This window comes from Coregonus clupeaformis, unplaced genomic scaffold (assembly GCF_020615455.1).
Source record: "Coregonus clupeaformis isolate EN_2021a unplaced genomic scaffold, ASM2061545v1 scaf0573, whole genome shotgun sequence".
Lineage (NCBI taxonomy): Eukaryota > Metazoa > Chordata > Actinopteri > Salmoniformes > Salmonidae > Coregonus > Coregonus clupeaformis.
Genome location: NW_025534028.1, coordinates 240,001 through 257,175, shown reverse-complemented (window position 1 = coordinate 257,175; position 17,175 = coordinate 240,001). Strand labels below are relative to the sequence as shown.

At 50.1% G+C, this 17,175-nt stretch overlaps 1 pseudogene; it reads left to right on the top strand.

Annotated features, from left to right (window-relative positions):
- Positions 1-17,175, top strand: part of LOC121535673 — an 83,260-nt pseudogene that overhangs the window by 11,650 nt on the left and 54,435 nt on the right.

Here is a 17,175-nt window from a genome sequence, read left to right as displayed (position 1 = left end):
CGCTGTGTGGAGAGATGTGAGTGTCATGAATGACTGACTCAACCCCCGTGTGGCCCTGAACCCCACACCCGTGCTTAGTCCTACACACACATTCACCCAACAACTGAGCTATTGGCATCGATTGCTGTATAAAGATGATTCACACAGTCTCTTTCCTGTGATGAGGTTATCCTTTAACCCTCATCATGCTGTTTGACCTCTAACCTTCATCATGCTGTTTGACCTCTAACCTTCATCATGCTGTTTGACCTCTAACCGTCATCATGCTGTTTGACCTCTAACCTTCATCATGCTGCTGTTTGACCTTTAACCCTCATCATGCTGCTGTTTGACCTCTAACCTTCATCATGTTTATCTCCTTTCCAGGAGCCCATCAAGTCCCGGGCCCCACAGCTTCACCTGGAGTACAGGTTCTATAAACAGCTGGGGAGTTCAGGTGAGACGACAACAGGATTATATTGTTTCTCTGTGGTTATGAACACCAATGTAATGGACGTTTATTATCAGGAAAACTGTTAAATGTAGTATACTCGACTAACATTGACTCTGTGCACGGTACCCCCTCTATATAGCCTCGTTATTGTTATTTTATTGTGTTACTTTTTTTAACTTTAGTATATTTAGTACATATTTTCTTGACTCTTATTTTTCTTTAAACTGCGTTGTTGATTACGAGCTTGTCGGTAAGCATTTCACTCTAAGGGTTACACCTGTTGTATTCGGCGCATGTGACAAATAAAATGGATTTGATTTGAATCCACCAATGTAATGGAAGTTTATTATCAGGAAAACTGTTAAATGTAGTATTGAATCCTATAGAGACTCTGTTTTTTACTCTGGTCCAGGGCCTGTATGGACGGTATGAATCAAGCTCCTCACAGTAGTGCTGAGCTAGGATCAGGTCCTTCCTGTCCATGTCATCTTATTTATTGGAATTGAAAAGGCAAAACTGATCCTAGACCACTTAAGACTCTTGATTCATATGGCCCCAACTCCTAGAGTCTGGAATGGTTGTCTTGTGTGTGTGTGTGTCAGCATATTTCCCGTCGGTCTTTAGAATGATGAATAGTTAACCATGCAGGGTCAGCCTATGGACACACGGCTCAGAGAAGACAGACTAACCATGCAGGGTCAGCCTATGGACACACGGCTCAGAGAAGACAGACTAACCATGCAGGGTCAGCCTATGGACACACGGCTCAGAGAAGACAGACTAACCATGCAGGGTCAGCCTATGGACACACGGCTCAGAGAAGACAGACTAACCATGCAGGGTCAGCCTATGGACACACGGCTCAGAGAAGACAGACTAACCATGCAGGGTCAGCCTATGGACACACGGCTCAGAGAAGACAGACTAACCATGCAGGGTCAGCCCTATGGACACACGGCTCAGAGAAGACAGACTAACCATGCAGGGTCAGCCTATGGACACACGGCTCAGAGAAGACAGACTAACCATGCAGGGTCAGCCTATGGACACACGGCTCAGAGAAGACAGACTAACCATGCAGGGTCAGCCTATGGACACACGGCTCAGAGAAGACAGACTAACCATGCAGGGTCAGCCTATGGACACACGGCTCAGAGAAGACAGACTAACCATGCAGGGTCAGCCTATGGACACACGGCTCAGAGAAGACAGACTAACCATGCAGGGTCAGCCTATGGACACACGGCTCAGAGAAGACAGACTAACCATGCAGGGTCAGCCTATGGACACACGGCTCAGAGAAGACAGACTAACCATGCAGGGTCAGCCTATGGACACACGGCTCAGAGAAGACAGACTAACCATGCAGGGTCAGCCTATGGACACACGGCTCAGAGAAGACAGACTAACCATGCAGGGTCAGCCTATGGACACACGGCTCAGAGAAGACAGACTAACCATGCAGGGTCAGCCTATGGACACACGGCTCAGAGAAGACAGACTAACCATGCAGGGTCAGCCTAGGACACACGGCTCAGAGAAGACAGACTAACCATGCAGGGTCAGCCTATGGACACACGGCTCAGAGAAGACAGACTAACCATGCAGGGTCAGCCCATGGACACACGGCTCAGAGAAGACAGACTAACCATGCAGGGTCAGCCTGGACACACGGCTCAGAGAAGACAGACTAACCATGCAGGGTCAGCCTATGGACACACGGCTCAGAGAAGACAGACTAACCATGCAGGGTCAGCCTATGGACACACGGCTCAGAGAAGACAGACTAACCATGCAGGGTCAGCCTATGGACACACGGCTCAGAGAAGACAGACTAACCATGCAGGGTCAGCCTATGGACACACGGCTCAGAGAAGACAGACTAACCATGCAGGGTCAGCCTATGGACACACGGCTCAGAGAAGACAGACTAACCATGCAGGGTCAGCCTATGGACACACGGCTCAGAGAAGACAGACTAACCATGCAGGGTCAGCCTATGGACACACGGCTCAGAGAAGACAGACTTGGCTACGTCACAGATGGCACCCTATTCCCCTGTGTACAGTTGAAGTCGGAAGTTTACATACACTTAGGTTGGAGTCATTAAAACTCATTCTTTCAACCACAATTTCTTGTTAACAAACTATAGTTTTGGCACGTCAGTTAGGACATCTACTTTGTGCATGACACAAGTCATTTTTCCAATAATTGTTTACAGATAGATTATTTCACTTATAATTCACTGTATCACAATTCCAGTGGGTCAGAAGTTTACATACACTAAGTTGACTGTGCCTTTAAACAGCTTGGAAAATTCCAGAAAATGATGTCATGGCTTTAGAAGCTTCTGATAGGCTAATTGACATCAGTTAAGTCAATTGGAGGTGTACCTGTGGATGTATTTCAAGGCCTACCTTCAAACTCAGTGCCTCTTGCTTGGCATCATGGGAAAATCAAAAGAAATCAGCCAAGACCTCAGAAAAAAGATTGTAGACCTCCACAAGTCTGGTTCATCCTTGGGAGCAATTTCCAAATGCCTGAAGGTACCACATTCATCTGTACAAACAATAGTACGCAAGTATAAACACCATGGGACCACGCAGCCGGCATACCGCTCAGGAAGGAGACGCGTTCTGTCTCCTAGAGATGAACGTACTTTGGTGCGAAAAGTGCAAATCAATCCCAGAACAACAGCAAAGGACCTTGTGAAGATGCTGGAGGATACGGGTACAAAAGTATCTATATCCACAGTAAAACGAGTCCTATATCGACATAACCTGAAAGGCCGCTCAGCAAGGAAGAAGCCACTGCTCCAAAACCGCCATAAAAAAGCCAGACTACGGTTTGCAACTGCACATGGGGACAAACATCTTACTTTTTTGAGAAATGTCCTTTGGTCTGATGACTGTTTGGCCATAATGACCATCGTTATGTTTGGAGGAAAAAGGGGAATGCTTGCAAGCCGAAGAACACCATCCCAACCGTGAAGCACGGGGGTGGCAGCATCATGCTGTGGGGGTGCTTTGCTGCAGGAGGGACTGGTGCAATTCACAAAATAGATGGCATCATGAGGAAGGAAAATTATGTGGATATATTGAAGCAACATCTCAAGACATCAGTCAGGAAGTTAAAGCTTGGTCGCAAATGGGTCTTCCAAATGGACAATGACCCCAAGCATACTTCCAAAGTTGTGGCAAAATGACTTAAGGACGACAAAGTCAAGGTATTGGAGTGGCCATCACAAAGCCCTGACCTCAATCCTATAGAACATTTGTGGGCAGAACTGCTAAAGGGTGTGCGAGCAAGGAGGCCTACAAACCTGACTCAGTTACACCAGCTCTGTCAGGACGAATGGGCCAAAATTCACCCAACTTATTGTGGGAAGCTTGTGGAAGGCTACCCGAAAACGTTTGACCCAAGTTAAACAATTTAAAAGCAATGCTACCAAATACTAATTGAGTGTATGTAAACTTCTGACCCACTGGGAATGTGCTGAAAGAAATAAAAGCTGAAATAAATAATTCTCTCTACTATTATTCTGATATTTCACATTCTTAAAATAAAGTGGTGATCCTAACTGACCTAAAATGGGGAATTGTTACTCGGATTAAATGTCAGGAATTGTGAAAAACTGAGTTTAAATGTATTTGGCTAAGGTGTATGTAAACTTCCGACTTCAACTGTACACTTTATGAAGCAGTGCACTATGAAGGGCATAGGGTACCGTTTGGGACACAGACAGAGAGAGGGATAGGGGATAGATTCACCTGACTCTACCTCAGCCTGTTATAGTGGAGAGCACCTGGTGACTGTACCTCAGCCTGTTATAGTGGAGAGCACCTGGTGACTGTACCTCAGCCTGTTATAGTGGAGAGCACCTGGTGACTGTACCTCAGCCTGTTATAGTGGAGCGCACCTGGTGACTGTACCTCAGCCTGTTATAGTGGAGCGCACCTGGTGACTGGTGACTGTCCCTCAGCCTGTTATAGTGGAGAGCACCTGGTGACTGGTGACTGTCCTTCAGCCTGTTATAGTGGAGAGCACCTGGTGACTGGTGACTGTCCTTCAGCCTGTTATAGTGGAGAGCACCTGGTGACTGGTGACTGTACCTCAGCCTGTTATAGTGGAGAGCACCTGGTGACTCTACCTCAGCCTGTTATAGTGGAGAGCACCTGGTGACTGGTGACTGTCCCTCAGCCTGTTATAGTGGAGAGCACCTGGTGACTGTCCCTCAGCCTGTTATAGTGGAGAGCGCCTGGTGACTGGTGACTGTCCCTCAGCCTGTTATAGAGGAGAGCACCTGGTGACTGTCCCTCAGCCTGTTGTAGTGGAGAGCACCTGGTGACTGTACCTCAGCCTGTTATAGTGGAGAGCACCTGGTGACTGGTGACTGTCCCTCAGCCTGTTATAGTGGAGAGCACCTGGTGACTGTCCCTCAGCCTGTTATAGTGGAGAGCACCTGGTGACTGGTGACTGTCCTTCAGCCTGTTATAGAGGAGAGCACCTGGTGACTGGTGACTGTCCCTCAGCCTGTTATAGTGGAGATCACCTGGTGACTGTACCTCAGCCTGTTGTAGTGGAGAGCACCTGGTGACTGGTGACTGTCCCTCAGCCTGTTATAGTGGAGAGCACCTGGTGACTGTCCCTCAGCCTGTTGTAGTGGAGAGCACCTGGTGACTGGTGACTGTCCCTCAGCCTGTTATAGTGGAGAGCACCTGGTGACTGTACCTCAGCCTGTTATAGTGGAGAGCACCTGGTGACTGTACCTCAGCCTGTTATAGTGGAGCGCACCTGGTGACTGGTGACTGTCCCTCAGCCTGTTATAGTGGAGAGCACCTGGTGACTGGTGACTGTCCTTCAGCCTGTTATAGTGGAGAGCACCTGGTGACTGGTGACTGTACCTCAGCCTGTTATAGTGGAGAGCACCTGGTGACTCTACCTCAGCCTGTTATAGTGGAGAGCACCTGGTGACTGGTGACTGTCCCTCAGCCTGTTATAGTGGAGAGCACCTGGTGACTGTCCCTCAGCCTGTTATAGTGGAGAGCGCCTGGTGACTGGTGACTGTCCCTCAGCCTGTTATAGAGGAGAGCACCTGGTGACTGTCCCTCAGCCTGTTATAGTGGAGAGCACCTGGTGACTGTACCTCAGCCTGTTATAGTGGAGAGCACCTGGTGACTGGTGACTGTCCCTCAGCCTGTTATAGTGGAGAGCACCTGGTGACCGTCCCTCAGCCTGTTATAGTGGAGAGAGCACCTGGTGACTGGTGACTGTCCTTCAGCCTGTTATAGAGGAGAGCACCTGGTGACTGGTGACTGTCCCTCAGCCTGTTATAGTGGAGATCACCTGGTGACTGTACCTCAGCCTGTTGTAGTGGAGAGCACCTGGTGACTGGTGACTGTCCCTCAGCCTGTTATAGTGGAGAGCACCTGGTGACTGTCCCTCAGCCTGTTGGTGACTCTACCTCAGCCTGTTATAGTGGAGAGCACCTGGTGACTCTACCTCAGCCTGTTATAGTGGAGAGCACCTGGTGACTCTACCTCAGCCTGTTATAGTGGAGAGCACCTGGTGACTCTACCTCAGCCTGTTATAGTGGAGAGCACCTGGTGACTGTCCCTCAGCCTGTTATAGTGGAGAGCACCCGGTGACTGTACCTCAGCCTGTTATAGTGGAGAGCACCTGGTGACTGTCCCTCAGCCTGTTATAGTGGAGAGCACCTGGTGACTGTCCCTCAGCCTGTTATAGAGGAGAGCACCTGGTGACTGTACCTCAGCCTGTTATAGAGGAGAGCACCTGGTGACTCTACCTCAGCCTGTTGTAGTGGAGAGCACCTGGTGACTGGTGACTGTCCCTCAGCCTGTTGTAGTGGAGAGCACCTGGTGACTGGTGACTGTCCCTCAGCCTGTTATAGTGGAGAGCACCTGGTGACTGGTGACTGTCCCTCAGCCTGTTATAGTGGAGAGCACCTGGTGACTGGTGACTGTCCTTCAGCCTGTTATAGTGGAGAGCACCTGGTGACTGTACCTCAGCCTGTTATAGTGGAGAGCACCTGGTGACTGGTGACTGTCCCTCAGCCTGTTATAGTGGAGAGCACCTGGTGACTGGTGACTGTCCTTCAGCCTGTTATAGTGGAGAGCACCTGGTGACTGGTGACTGTCCCTCAGCCTGTTATAGTGGAGAGCACCTGGTGACTGGTGACTGTCCCTCAGCCTGTTATAGTGGAGAGCACCTGGTGACTGTCCCTCAGCCTGTTATAGTGGAGAGCACCTGGTGACTCTACCTCAGCCGGTTATAGTGGAGAGCACCTGGTGACTGGTGACTGTCCCTCAGCCTGTTATAGTGGAGAGCACCTGGTGACTCTACCTCAGCCTGTTATAGTGGAGAGCACCTGGTGACTGTACCTCAGCCTGTTATAGTGGAGAGTGACTGGTGACTCTACCTCAGCCTGTTATAGTGGATAGCACCTGGTGACTGGTGACTGTACCTCAGCCTGTTATAGTGGAGAGCACCTGGTGACTGTCCCTCAGCCTGTTATAGTGGAGAGTGACTGGTGACTCTACCTCAGCCTGTTATAGTGGAGAGCACCTGGTGACTGTCCCTCTGCCTGTTATAGAGGAGAGCACCTGGTGACTGTCCCTCAGCCTGTTATAGTGGAGAGTGACTGGTGACTCTACCTCAGCCTGTTATAGAGGAGAGCACCTGGTGACTGTCCCTCAGCCTGTTATAGTGGAGAGTGACTGGTGACTGTCCCTCAGCCTGTTATGGTGGAGAGTGACTGGTGACTGTCCCTCAGCCTGTTGTAGTGGAGAGCACCTGGTGACTGGTGACTGTCCCTCAGCCTGTTATAGTGGAGAGCACCTGGTGACTGGTGACTGTCCCTCAGCCTGTTATAGTGGAGAGCACCTGGTGACTGGTGACTCTACCTCAGCCTGTTATAGTGGAGAGTGACTGGTGACTCTACCTCAGCCTGTTATAGAGGAGAGCACCTGGTGACTGTCCCTCAGCCTGTTATAGAGGAGAGCACCTGGTGACTGGTGACTGTCCCTTAGCCTGTTATAGTGGAGAGTATGTGATTACTGTACCTCAGCCTGTTATAGTGGAGAGCACCTGGTGACTCTACCTCAGCCTGTTATAGAGGAGAGCACCTGGTGACTGTCCCCTCAGCCTGTTATAGTGGAGAGCACCTGGTGACTGTCCCTCAGCCTGTTATAGTGGAGAGCACCTGGTGACTGTCCCTCAGCCTGTTATAGTGGAGAGCACCTGGTGACTGTCCCTCAGCCTGTTATAGTGGAGAGCACCTGGTGACTCTACCTCAGCCTGTTATAGTGGAGAGCACCTGGTGACTGTACCTCAGCCTGTTATAGTGGAGAGTGACTGGTGACTCTACCTCAGCCTGTTATAGTGGATAGCACCTGGTGACTGTAGACTGTAGTGGAGACACCGGTGACTGTCCTCAGCCTGTTATAGTGGAGAGCACTCGACTGTCCCTCAGCCTGTTATAGTGGAGAGTGACTGGTGACTCTACCTCAGCCTGTTATAGAGGAGAGCACCTGGTGACTGTCCCTCAGCCTGTTATAGTGGAGAGTGACTGGTGACTGTCCCTCAGCCTGTTATGGTGGAGAGTGACTGGTGACTGTCCCTCAGCCTGTTGTAGTGGAGAGCACCTGGTGACTGGTGACTGTCCCTCAGCCTGTTATAGTGGAGAGCACCTGGTGACTGGTGACTGTCCCTCAGCCTGTTATAGTGGAGAGCACCTGGTGACTGGTGACTCTACCTCAGCCTGTTATAGTGGAGAGTGACTGGTGACTCTACCTCAGCCTGTTATAGAGGAGAGCACCTGGTGACTGTCCCTCAGCCTGTTATAGAGGAGAGCACCTGGTGACTGGTGACTGTCCCTTAGCCTGTTATAGTGGAGAGTATGTGATTACTGTCACCTCAGCCTGTTATAGTGGAGAGCACCTGGTGACTCTACCTCAGCCTGTTATAGAGGAGAGCACCTGGTGACTGTCCCTCAGCCTGTTATAGTGGAGAGCACCTGGTGACTGTCCCTCAGCCTGTTATAGTGGAGAGCACCTGGTGACTGTCCCTCAGCCTGTTATAGTGGAGAGCACCTGGTGACTGTCCCTCAGCCTGTTATAGTGGAGAGCACCTGGTGACTGGTGACTGTCCCTCAGCCTGTTATAGAGGAGAGCACCTGGTGACTGTCCCTCAGCCTGTTATAGTGGAGAGCACCTGGTGACTGTCCCTCAGCCTGTTATAGTGGAGAGTGACTGGTGACTCTACCTCAGCCTGTTATAGAGGAGAGCACCTGGTGACTGTCCCTCAGCCTGTTATAGTGGAGAGTGACTGGTACTGTCCCTCAGCCTGTTATAGGAGAGTGACTGGTGACTGTCCCTCAGCCTGTTGTAGTGGAGAGCACCTGGTGACTGGTGACTGTCCCTCAGCCTGTTATAGTGGAGAGCACCTGGTGACTGGTGACTGTCCCTCAGCCTGTTATAGTGGAGAGCACCTGGTGACTGGTGACTCTACCTCAGCCTGTTATAGTGGAGAGTGACTGGTGACTCTACCTCAGCCTGTTATAGAGGAGAGCACCTGGTGACTGTCCCTCAGCCTGTTATAGAGGAGAGCACCTGGTGACTGGTGACTGTCCCTCAGCCTGTTATAGTGGAGAGTATGTGATTACTGTACCTCAGCCTGTTATAGTGGAGAGCACCTGGTGACTCTACCTCAGCCTGTTATAGAGGAGAGCACCTGGTGACTGTCCCTCAGCCTGTTATAGTGGAGAGCACCTGGTGACTGTCCCTCAGCCTGTTATAGTGGAGAGCACCTGGTGACTGTCCCTCAGCCTGTTATAGTGGAGAGCACCTGGTGACTGTCCCTCAGCCTGTTATAGTGGAGAGCACCTGGTGACTGGTGACTATCCCTCAGCCTGTTATAGAGGAGAGCACCTGGTGACTGTCCCTCAGCCTGTTATAGTGGAGAGCACCTGGTGACTGTCCCTCAGCCTGTTATAGAGGAGAGCACCTGGTGACTGTACCTCAGCCTGTTATAGAGGAGAGCACCTGGTGACTCTACCTCAGCCTGTTGTAGTGGAGAGCACCTGGTGACTGGTGACTGTCCCTCAGCCTGTTATAGTGGAGAGCACCTGGTGACTGTACCTCAGCCTGTTATAGTGGAGAGCACCTGGTGACTGGTGACTGTCCCTCAGCCTGTTATAGTGGAGAGCACATGGTGACTGGTGACTGTCCTTCAGCCTGTTATAGTGGAGAGCACCTGGTGACTGTCCCTCAGCCTGTTATAGTGGAGAGCACCTGGTGACTGGTGACTGTCCCTCAGCCTGTTATAGTGGAGAGCACCTGGTGACTGTCCCTCAGCCTGTTATAGTGGAGAGCACCTGGTGACTCTACCTCAGCCGGTTATAGTGGAGAGCACCTGGTGACTGGTGACTGTCCCTCAGCCTGTTATAGTGGAGAGCACCTGGTGACTCTACCTCAGCCTGTTATAGTGGAGAGCACCTGGTGACTGTACCTCAGCCTGTTATAGTGGAGAGCACCTGGTGACTGGTGACTGTCCCTCAGCCTGTTGTAGTGGAGTGCACCTGGTGACTGGTGACTGTCCCTCAGCCTGTTGTAGTGGAGAGCACCTGGTGACTGGTGACTGTACCTCAGCCTGTTATAGTGGAGAGCTCCTGGTGACTGGTGACTGTCCCTCAGCCTGTTATAGTGGAGAGCACCTGGTGACTGTACCTCAGCCTGTTATAGTGGAGAGCACCTGGTGACTGTACCTCAGCCTGTTATAGTGGAGAGCACCTGGTGACTGGTGACTGTCCCTCAGCCTGTTATAGTGGAGAGTGACTGGTGACTCTACCTCAGCCTGTTGTAGTGGAGAGCACCTGGTGACTGTCCCTCAGCCTGTTATAGTGGAGAGCACCTGGTGACTGTCCCTCAGCCTGTTGTAGTGGAGAGCACTTGGTGACTGTACCTCAGCCTGTTATAGAGGAGAGCGACTGGTGACTGGTGACTGTCCCTCAGCCTGTTATAGTGGAGAGCACCTGGTGACTGGTGACTGTCCCTCAGCCTGTTATAGTGGAGAGCACCTGGTGACTGGTGACTCTACCTCAGCCTGTTATAGTGGAGAGCACCTGGTGACTGGTGACTCTACCTCAGCCTGTTATAGTGGAGAGTATGTGGTTACTGTAGCTCAGCCAATGGTGTTGGAGGCCTCCCCTGCTGCCATGCTGGTGTATGTTTTTATTACTGGAGGAGGAACCTCTTGACCCGTAGGGGAGGATCCCAATCTCATCTACATATCAGCGTTAGGGGTGTGTGTTTTACATCCCGAAGAGCTGCAGTCTAAAGGTGACCTGATTTATTATTGTTGTCTATCAAACTCATTCCACGGAAACAGTTCAGTGAATGCAATATGTTTTAATATTGTCTCTAGTTCTCTGCCATACCATGTATTTGTTGCCACAGCTCAAGGCCTTTTCAGGGTGTGTTACCAAGAGGAATGGCGTAGGCTTTAAGGAGCAAATGACAGCCTGTTGACCAAATGAAATGAAGCCAGCACTCACTTGATGCACAACTTGTAATTGAAGCTTTGTTTTATTGTTGTTTTTTAAGCAATATGTGTTAGTAGATCACATACTATTATAGGTTTGGGCTTGCACCTTCAGTGTGTTTGTGACACCACTAAATGGTGTGTCTCTGCAGAGGGAGTCCGCCAGGTGTTTCCCCCCCAGTTTTACTCACCTTCTGTATTCTGTCTCTCTCAAATCAAATCAAATCAAATTTTATTGGCCACATGCGCCGAATACAACAGGTGCAGACATTACAGTGAAATGCTTACTTACAGCCCTTAACCAACAGTGCATTTATTTTTAATAAAAAAGTAAAATAAAACAACAACAAATAAGTGTTGAGAAAAAAAGAGCAGAAGTAAAATAAAATAACAGTAGGGAGGCTATATATACAGGGGGGTACCGTTGCAGAGTCAATGTGCGGGGGCACCGGCTAATATGTACTCTCCCTCCCCAGAGGGCGTCCCCCAGGTGTTCTCCCCCCAGTTTCTGTATTCTGTCTCTCTCCCTCCCCAGAGGGCGTCCCCCAGGTGTTCTCCCCCCAGTTTCTGTATTCTGTCTCTCTCCCTCCCCAGAGGGCGTCCCCCAGGTGTTCTCCCCCCAGTTTCTGTATTCTGTCTCTCTCCCTCCCCAGAGGGCGTCCCCCAGGTGTTCTCCCCCCAGTTTCTGTATTCTGTCTCTCTCCTCCCCAGAGGGCGTCCCCCAGGTGTTCTCCCCCAGTTTCTGTATTCTGTCTCTCTCCCTCCCCCAGAGGCGTCCCCCAGGTGTTCTCCCCAGTTTCTGTATTCTGTCTCTCTCCCTCCCCAGAGGGCGTCCCCAGGTGTTCTCCCCCCAGTTTCTGTATTCTGTCTCTCTCCCTCCCCAGAGGGCGTCCCCCAGGTGTTCTCCCCCAGTTTCTGTATTCGGTCTCTCTCTCCTCCCCAGAGGGCGTCCCCAGGTGTTCTCCCCCAGTTTCTGTATTCTGTCTCTCTCCCTCCCCAGAGGGCGTCCCCCCAGGTGTTCTCCCCCAGTTTCTGTATTCTGTCTCTCTCCCTCCCCAGAGGGCGTCCCCCAGGTGTTCTCCCCCAGTTTCTGTATTCTGTCTCTCTCCCTCCCCAGAGGGCGTCCCCCAGGTGTTCTCCCCCAGTTTCTGTATTCTGTCTCTCCTCCCCACAGGGCGTCCCCAGGTGTTCTCCCCCATTTCTGTATTCTGTCTCTCCCCTCCCCAGAGGGCGTCCCCCAGGTGTTCTCCCCCAGTTTCTGTATTCTGTCTCTCTCCCTCCCCAGAGCGTCCCCATGTTCCCCCAGGTGTCTCTCTCCCTCAGTTTCTGTATTCTGTCTCTCTCCCTCCCCAGAGGGCGTCCCCCAGGTGTTCTCCCCCAGTTTCTGTATTCTGTCTCTCTCCCTCCCCAGAGGGCGTCCCCCAGGTGTTCTCCCCCCAGTTTCTGTATTCTGTCTCTCTCCCTCCCCAGAGGGCGTCCCCCAGGTGTTCTACTTTGGGCCCTGTGGGAAGTATAATGCCATGGTTCTGGAGTTACTGGGTCCTAGTCTGGAAGACCTGTTCGATCTGTGTGACAGAACCTTCTCCCTCAAGACCGTCCTCATGATCGCCATTCAGCTGGTACAAATACACACACTGTTTCACTTCACCTCTCTGTCGGTCTCTGAATCGGTGTCTCGTTATATACAGTGGCAAGAAAAAGTATGTGAACCCTTTGGAATTACCTGGATTTCTGCGTAAATTGGTCAAAAATTTGGTCTGATCTTGATCTAAGTCAAAACAATAGACAACCACAGTGTGCTAAAACTAATAACACACAAACAATGATACGTTTCCATGTCTTTATTGAACAAAACCGTGTAAACATTCACAGTGCATGGTGGGAAAAGGATATGAAGCCTTGGATTTAATAACTGGTTGACCCTCCTTTGGCAGCAATAACCTCGACCAAACGTTTTCTGTAGTTGCGGATCAGACCTGAACAACGGTCAGGAGGAATTATGGAACATTCCTCTTCACAAAACCCGTTTCAGTTCAGCAATATTCTTGGGATGTCTGGTGTGAACCGCTCTCTTGAGGTCACGCCACAGCATCTCAATCGGGTTGAGGTCAGGACTCTGACTGGGCCAGGAGGTCGGGACTCTGACTGGGCCAGGAGGTCAGGACTCTGACTGGGCCAGGAGGTCAGGACTCTGACTGGGCCAGGAGGTCAGGACTCTGACTGGGCCAGGAGGTCGGGACTCTGACTGGGCCAGGAGGTCAGGACTCTGACTGGGCCAGGAGGTCAGGACTCTGACTGGGCCAGGAGGTCAGGACTCTGACTGGGCCAGGAGGTCAGGACTCTGACTGGGCCAGGAGGTCAGGACTCTGACTGGGCCAGGAGGTCAGGACTCTGACTGGGCCAGGAGGTCAGGACTCTGACTGGGCCAGGAGGTCGGGACTCTGACTGGGCCAGGAGGTCGGGACTCTGACTGGGCCAGGAGGTCGGGACTCTGACTGGGCCAGGAGGTCGGGACTCTGACTGGGCCAGGAGGTCGGGACTCTGACTGGGCCAGGAGGTCGGGACTCTGACTGGGCCAGGAGGTCGGGACTCTGACTGGGCCAGGAGGTCGGACTCTGACTGGGCCAGGAGGTCGGGACTCTGACTGGGCCAGGAGGTCGGGACTCTGACTGGGCCAGGAGGTCGGGACTCTGACTGGGCCAGGAGGTCGGGACTCTGACTGGGCCAGGAGGTCGGGACTCTGACTGGGCCAGGAGGTCGGGACTCTGACTGGGCCAGGAGGTCGGGACTCTGACTGGGCCAGGAGGTCGGGACTCTGACTGGGCCAGGAGGTCGGGACTCTGACTGGGCCAGGAGGTCGGGACTCTGACTGGGCCAGGAGGTCGGGACTCTGACTGGGCCAGGAGGTCGGGACTCTGACTGGGCCAGGAGGTCGGGACTCTGACTGGGCCACTCCAGAAGGTGTATTTTCTTCTGTTGAAGCCATTCTGTTGTTGATTTACTTCTGTGTTTTGGGTCGTTGTCCTGTTGCATCACCCAACTTCTGTTGAGCTTCAATTGGAGGACAGATAGCCTGACATTCTCCTTCAGAATGTCTTGATTAACTTGGGAATTCATTTTTCCGTTGACGATAGCAAGCTGTCCAGGCCCTGAGGCAGCAAAGCAGCCCCAAACCATGATGCTCCCTCCACCATACTTTACAGTTGGGATGAGGTTTTGATGTTGGTGTGCTGTGCCTTTTTTTCTCCACACATAGTGCTGTGTTCCTTCCTTCCAAACAACTCAACTTTAGTTTCATCTGTCTACAGAATATTTTGCCAGTAGCGCTGTGGAACATCCAGGTGCTCTTTTGCGAACTTCAGACGTGCAGCAATGTTTTTTTTGGACATCAGTGTCTTCTTCCGTGGTGTCCTCCCATGAACACCATTCTTGTTTAGTGTTTTACGTATCGTAGACTCGTCAGCAGAGATGTTAGCGTGTTCCAGAGATTTCTGTAAGTCTTTAGCTGACTCTAGGATTCTTCTTAACCTCGTTGAGCGTTCTGAGCTGTGCTCTTCCAGTCGTCTCTGCAGGACGGCCACTCCTAGGGAGAGTAGCAACAGTGATGAACTTTCTCCATTAACAGACAATTTGTCTTACCGTGGACTGATGAACATCAAGGCTTTTAGAGATACTTTTGTAACCCTTTCCAGCTTTATGCAAGTCAACCATTCTTAATCTTAGGTCTTCTGAGATCTCTTTTGTTCGAGGCATGGTTCACATCAGGCAATGCTTCTTGTGAACAGCAAACTCAAATTTTTGAAAGTTTTTTTTTTTATAGGGCAGGGCAGCTCTAACCAACATCTCCAATCTCGTCTCATTGGTTGGACTCCAGGTCAGCTGACTCATGACTCCAATGAGCTTTCGGAGAAGTCATTAGCCTACGGGGTTCACATACTTTTTCCAACCTACACTGTGAATGTTTAAATGATGTATTCAATATAGACAAGAAAAAAACAATAATATGTGTGTTATTAGTTTAAGCACACTGTGTTTGTTTTGACTGAAGATCAGATCACATTTTATGACCAATTTATGCAGAAATCTAAGTAATTCCAAAGTGTTCACAAACTTTTTCTTGCCACTGTATCACTCTCTCTTTCTCTCTCGCTCTCACTCTCTCTCGCTCTGTGTATATATATGCCATTTATCCAAAGCGTGCATACATTTTACGTACATTTTTACGGGTGGTCCTGGGAATCAAACCCACTGGCGACCAACTGAACCTCTTGGTGTTCTCCCCCAGATCACGCGGATGGAGTTCGTCCAAACCAGGAGTCTGATCTACCGGGACGTGAAGCCAGAGAACTTCCTGGTTGGCCGGCCCGGCAGCAAGCGCCAGCACACCATCCACATCATCGACTTCGGCCTGGCCAAAGAGTACATCGACCCAGAGACCAAGAAACACATCCCCTACAGGGAGCACAAGAGCCTGACTGGCACCGCACGCTACATGAGCATCAATACTCACCTGGGCAAAGGTAAACCCACTGGCGACCGAGTGGCGCAGTGGTCTAAGGCACACTGCATATCAGTGCTTGAGGCGTCACTACAGACCCCCTGGTTCGATTACAGGCTGTATCACAACCGGCCGTGATCGGGAGTCCCATAGGGCGGCGCGCAATTGGCCCAGCGTCGTCTGGGTTTGGCCGGTGTAGGCCGTCATTGTAAATAATAATTTGTTTTTAACTGACTTGCCTGGTTAAATAAAGGTAAAATAAAAAAACAGCCTGATTTGATGTATTCTGTATTATCCAGGTGATCCCATGGATAGAATATATTTTACAAGAAAGACCCAAAAATAATTTACATGACAAAGATGGAGGAAGATGAGCGTTTCCAATGACATCATCGGTGTGCATCATGTGATTTTAACAAGTTATGAGGAGGCATTGCCTACTAATTGCTTAGTAATTGTCAACTAATTGGCTGATGATGTCATTGGGAACACTTATCTCCCTCTATCTGTTTTACTACAAAACATAGAAACGCTCCATTTTCACATATGTTGATGTTGGGGTGGTGTTGGAGATGATGAATATGAATTTGAACATTTTTGAAAATGTCCCTTTTTAAGGCTGATTTTAAATATTGTCATGTTAAATCAATGGATGCCCTTTCTGATCCAACCATGTTTGTCCTCGTTGAAATCCCCAATCCAAACTTCATTACTCTTAGAGGTCTAAAAATGTCGGTTTCACAGAAACTCAATTGAAAGTGTTTTTAGTCCAGGAGTAGGTAACCTGGATCGGAGAAAACAGCCCTAATGCATTACATTTTCTACATCAGTCGTTGAATCAGGGTGGCTAATTATGGAACTGTTTTATGGATTGGTCTATTTATCTGGTTCAACAGTTAGGATTGTCAGCATCAGTGATTTGCTTTGTTTGAAACGGTGTGTGTGTGAAGGTGTGTGTGTGTGTGTGTGTGTGTCTCTGAAACTGTGTTTTGTTTCCTGTCTCTCTGTAGAACAAAGCAGGAGAGACGACCTGGAAGCTCTAGGTCACATGTTCATGTACTTCCTGCGAGGCAGTCTGCCCTGGCAAGGCCTGAAGGTAGGAACTCACACCTTAAGGTTAGGAACCAGCTCGTTACTCTTGATCAGTTGATCAAATGTCCAACTAGTTACTGTAGATCAGTTGATCAATGGTCCAGCTAGTTACAGTTGATCAATGGTCCAGCTAGTTACTGTTGATTAATGGTCCAGCTAGTTACTGTTGATCAATGGTCCAGCTAGTTACTGTTGATCAATGGTCCAGCTAGTTACTGTTGATTAATGGTCCAGCTAGTTACTGTTGATTAATGGTCCAGCTAGTTACTGTTGATCAGGTTGTGTATGACAGTAGCTGTGGTGTCCTGTCTGTCAGTCACACAGCCGCCAGTCACATGTCTCTATGCACATCACTGAGACGGACTTCACATTACATTGTTCAGAGAGAAAGTTGTCTGTTGTGACACCTATATCAAAAGTTAGCCATCACAATTCCCTGATTGGTCTGTTTGCCCTTTAACACTTCTGGTATTTATTCCAGAATTAAAAATACCCAACAGGCAATGAAGTCTGTCTCTCTCTCTCTGTCTCTCTCTCTGTCTCTCTCTCTCGCTCTGTCTCTGTCTCTCTCTCTCTGTCTCTCTCTCTCTGT